The sequence below is a fragment of the Bombina bombina genome, chromosome 1 (assembly GCF_027579735.1).
Source record: "Bombina bombina isolate aBomBom1 chromosome 1, aBomBom1.pri, whole genome shotgun sequence".
NCBI lineage: Eukaryota > Metazoa > Chordata > Amphibia > Anura > Bombinatoridae > Bombina > Bombina bombina.
In genome coordinates, this window is record NC_069499.1 from 613123135 (window position 1) to 613128134 (window position 5000).

Genomic DNA, 5000 nt, shown 5'->3' on the forward strand with positions numbered 1-5000 from the left:
CTTATGAAGCCCTTATTTACAATCGTAACCAACATGGCTTACCGGATCCCATAGGGAAAATGACAGCTTCCAGCATTACATCGTCTTGTTAGAATGTGTCATACCTCAAGCAGCAAGGGACTGCAAACTGTTCCCCCAACTGAAGTTAATTGCTCTCAACAGTCCTGTGTGGAACAGCCATGGATTTTAGTTACGGTTGCTAAAATCATTTTCCTCATACAAACAGAATTCTTCATCTCTTTTCTGTTTCTGAGTAAATAGTACGTACCAGCACTATTTGAAAATAACAAACTCTTGATTGAATAATGAAAAACTACAGTTAAACACTAAAAAAACTCTAAGCCATCTCCGTGGAGATGTTGCCTGTACAAACGGCAAAGAGAATGACTGGGGTAGGCGGAGCCTAGGAGGGATCATGTGACCAGCTTTGCTGGGCTCTTTGCCATTTCCTGTTGGGGAAGAGAATATCCCACAAGTAAGGATGACGCCGTGGACCGGACACACCTATGTTGGAGAAATTAGGCTTATTTTTAGCCTTGAAAGACCTATCCTGAGGAAGGGCATGGCCCTTTCCCCCAGTGATATCTGAAATAATCTCTTTCAAGTCAGGGCCAAACAGCGTTTTCCCCTTGAAAGGAATATTAAGCAATTTGTTCTTGGATGACGCATCCGCTGACCAAGACTTTAGCCAAAGCGCTCTGCGCGCCACAATAGCAAACCCTGAATTTTTCGCCGCTAATCTAGCTAATTGCAGGGTAGCGTCTAGAGTAAAAGAGTTAGCCAATTTAAGAGCACGAATTCTGTCCATAATCTCCTCATAAGAGGTATCTTTATCTAGCGACTTTTCTAGTTCATCAAACCAGAAACACGCTGCTGTAGTAACAGGAACAATGCATGAAATTGGCTGTAGAAGGTAACCTTGCTGAACAAACATCTTTTTAAGCAAACCTTCTAACTTTTTATCCATAGGATCTTTGAAAGCACAACTATCTTCTATAGGGATAGTAGTGCGTTTGTTTAAAGTAGAGACCGCCCCCCTCGACCTTAGGGGACTGTCTGCCATAAGTCCTTTCTGGGGTCGACTATAGGAAACAATTTCTTAAATATAGGGGGAGGGACAAAAGGTATGCCGGGCCTTTCCCATTCTTTGTTTACAATATCCGCCACCCCGCTTGGGTATAGGAAAAGCTTCGGGGGGCACCGGGACCTCTAGGAACTTGTCCATCTTACATAATTTCTCTGGAATGACCAAATTGTCACAATCATCCAGAGTAGATAACACCTCCTTAAGCAGAGCGCGGAGATGTTCCAATTTAAATTTGAACGTAATAACATCAGGTTCAGCTTGTTGAGAAATTTTTCCTGAATCTGAAATTTCTCCCTCAGACAAAACCTCCCTAGCCCCTTCAGACTGGTGTAAGGGCATGTCAGAACCATTATCATCTGCGCCCTCATGCTCTTCAGAGTCTAAAACAGAGCAGTCGCGCTTTCGCTGATAAGTGGGCATTTTGGCTAAAATGTTTTTAATAGAATTATCCATTACAGCCGTTAATTGTTGCATAGTAAGAAGAATTGGCGCACTAGATGTACTAGGGGCCTCTTGTGTGGGCAAGACTGGTGTAGACACATAAGGGGATGATGCAGTACCATGCTTACTCCCCTCACTAGAGGAATCATCTTGGGCATCATTTTCACTATCACATGCATCACATCTATTTAAATGAGAAGGAACTTTGGCTTCCTGACATACAGAACATAGTCTATCTGATGGTACAGACATGTTAAACAGGCATAAACTTGATAACAAAGTACAAAAAACGTTTTAAAATAAAACCGTTACTGTCACTTTAAATTTTAAACTGAACACACTTTATTACTGAATATGCGAAAAAGTATGAAGGAATTGTCCAAAATTCATCAAAATTTCACCACAGTGTCATAAAGCCTTAAAAGTATTGCACACCAAATTTGAAAGTCTTAACTCTTAAAATAACGGAACCGGAGCCGTTTTTACATTTAACCCCTATACAGTCCCTGGTATCAGCTTTGCTGAGACCCAACCAAGCCCAGAGGGGAATACGATACCAAATGACGCCTTCAGCACGCTTTTTCAGTGAATCAGAGCTCCTCACACATGCATCTGCATGCTTTGCTTCCCAAAAAACAACTGCGCATTAGTGGCGCGAAACTGAGGCTCTGCCTATGACTAGAGAAGGCCCCCAGTGAAAAAGGTGTCCAATACAGTGCCTGCCGTTTTTTTTATCAAAATTCCCAAGATAAAAATAACTCCTCAAAGTAACAAACCATTAAACATGTTTATAAAACAAACGTTTTAGCCCAGAAAAATGTCTACCAGTCTTTAAAGCCCTTGTGAAGCCCTTTATAACTTGTTATTAAAATGGCTTACCGGATCCCATAGGGAAAATGACAGCTTCCAGCATTACCAAGTCTTGTTAGAAATGTGTCATACTTCAAGCAGCAAAAGTCTGCACACTGTTCCCCCCAACTGAAGTTACTTCATCTCAACAGTCCTGTGTGGAAACAGCCATCGATTTTAGTAACGGTTGCTAAAATCATCTTCCTCTTACAAACAGAAATCTTCATCTCCTTTCTGTTTCAGAGTAAATAGTACATACCAGCACTATTTTAAAATAACAAACTCTTGATTGAAGAATAAAACTACATTTAAACACCAAAAAACTCTAAGCCATCTCCGTGGAGATGTTGCCTGTACAACGGCAAAGAGAATGACTGGGGAAGGCGGAGCCTAGGGGGGATCATGTGACCAGCTTTGCTGGGCTCTTTTCCATTTCCTGTTGGGGAAGAGAATATCCCACAAGTAAGGATGACGCCGTGGACCGGACACACCTATGTTGGAGAAATGTAGTTCTTTTGCTCCTGTTACAGAGGAAGTTTTTGCCCTTATACTATCCTCTCACCTCACTACCTGTCCCCTCGAACCCCATCCCCTCACAGTTACTCCCCTCCCTCTCTTCTACCCTTACCCCTGTACTCACACATTTTCAAACTCTCCCTCAGCACCGGTATATTTCCCTCATCTCTTGCACTGGTCACACCTATCCTCAAAAAACCTTCTCTCGATTCAACCTCCCCATCCAACTACCGGCCTATTCCCTCTTTTTTTGGAAAAGCTAGTATATGCACGTCTATCCCATTTCCTTACATTAAACTCCCTCCTTGAGCCACTGCAATCTGGATTTCGCCCACTACACTCCACAGAGACAGCAATTGTTAAGGTTACCAACGACCTACTTACAGCAAAATCCAAAGGCCACTTCTCTCTACTTATCCTTCTTGATCTGTCTGCAGCCTTTGATACGGTCGACCACCCTCTTTTGCTCCAAACCCTTCATTCCTTCGGCATCTGCGACACAGCTCTCTCGTGGTTCTCTACCTATCTGTTTAACCATACCTTTAGTGTAGCCTTCTCTGGGGCATCCTCTGCCCTGTTACCTCTTTCTGTTAGGTACCGTAAAGGCTCTGTCCCCAGTCCCCTCCTCTTTTCAATCTACATGTCCTCATTAGGTTCCTTAATAAAGTCCCACAGGTTTCAATATTTGTATGCCGATGACACCCAAATCTACCTCTCTGCCCCAGAACTATTTCCTTACTTGCTAATAGGGATGGGCGAATGTGTAAATTTTCGAATTTCGAATGTAGAACGAATGTTATTACCGAAATTCGAATTCTAAATCCGAATGTCGATAAGAACGAATATTCTAAAAAATTTGAAAATCGAATGTTTAGAGTTTTCGAATGTCACTTTCAAATTCTAATGTTTATAATTATATTGAATGTCCACATTCGAAATTTCGAATTTAACATTCTATTTAACAAATACTATTCAGAAGTTCAATAGTTCATGTGGTAGGGCGGGAATCTAGTAAATTGATACATAATAGATACAAATATATCATTTCGAATGTTTCCATATAGAATATTGCATAATTTGAATATTACATTTAAAGAAAGCATTAGAAATACTATTACAAACATATAAATTCGAATTTTTTTAATTCGAATATAAATTCGAATTTTTCGAATTCGAATATTGAATAATTTGAATATTACATTTAAAGAAAAAGCATTAGAAATACCATTACAATCTAAATTCGAATTTTTCGAATTCGAATACACGTATTCCATAATTCGAATATTACATTTAAAGAAAAAGCATTAGAAATACTATTACAATCTACATTCGAATTTTTCGAATTCGAATATTGCATAATTCGAATATTACATTTAAAGAAAAAGCATTAGAAATACTATTACAATCTAAATTCGAATTCTTCGAAAAGAATATTTTCGAATGTAATCGTAAAATTCTAAAAAACCGAACATTTGAAAATCGAATGTTAGAATGTTATGTAAACATTCGAAATTCGATTCAAACGTGTTAAAATTTGTGCCGTTTTTCGAATGTTGCGAAACATTCGCCCATCCCTACTTGCTAACCCGTGTCACTGTCTCTCTCATATCTCATCTTGGATGTCCTCTCACTACCTCAAGCTAAATCTCTCCAAAACTAAGCACCTTATTTTCCCCCCTTCTTCCAAAATATCCACCTCCCATTTCTATATAACTTAACTCCATCATTACCCCAACCCCACATGCCCGATGTCTTGGGGTCACACGACTCAGATCTATCTTTCACTCCTCACATTCAGTCCTTGGCTAAAGCCTGCCGCTTCCACCTTAAAAACCATCTCTAAAATTAGACATTTCCTTACACAAGACACAACTAAAATTTTAATCCACTCTCTCATCCTTTCCCGCCTCAACTACTGCAACTCCATCCTCTCTGGTCTGCCTAGCTGCCGCCTAGCTCCTTTACAATCCATAATGAACACCTCTGCCAGGCTCATCTTCCTTACACGTCGCTCTTCATCTGCTGCACCTCTCTGCCAATCCCTTCACTTGCTTCCAGGATTAAACACAAAATTCTCTGCTCCCCCCTATATCTCAAACCTTGTCTC

At 40.3% G+C, this 5000-nt stretch overlaps 1 protein-coding gene across 1 annotated transcript in view; it reads right to left on the reverse strand.

The window, feature by feature from the left end:
- The window catches only part of PIN4 (peptidylprolyl cis/trans isomerase, NIMA-interacting 4), a 90806-nt gene that overhangs the window by 65970 nt on the left and 19836 nt on the right, over positions 1–5000 (reverse strand). The gene's annotated exons all lie outside the window — the stretch shown is intronic.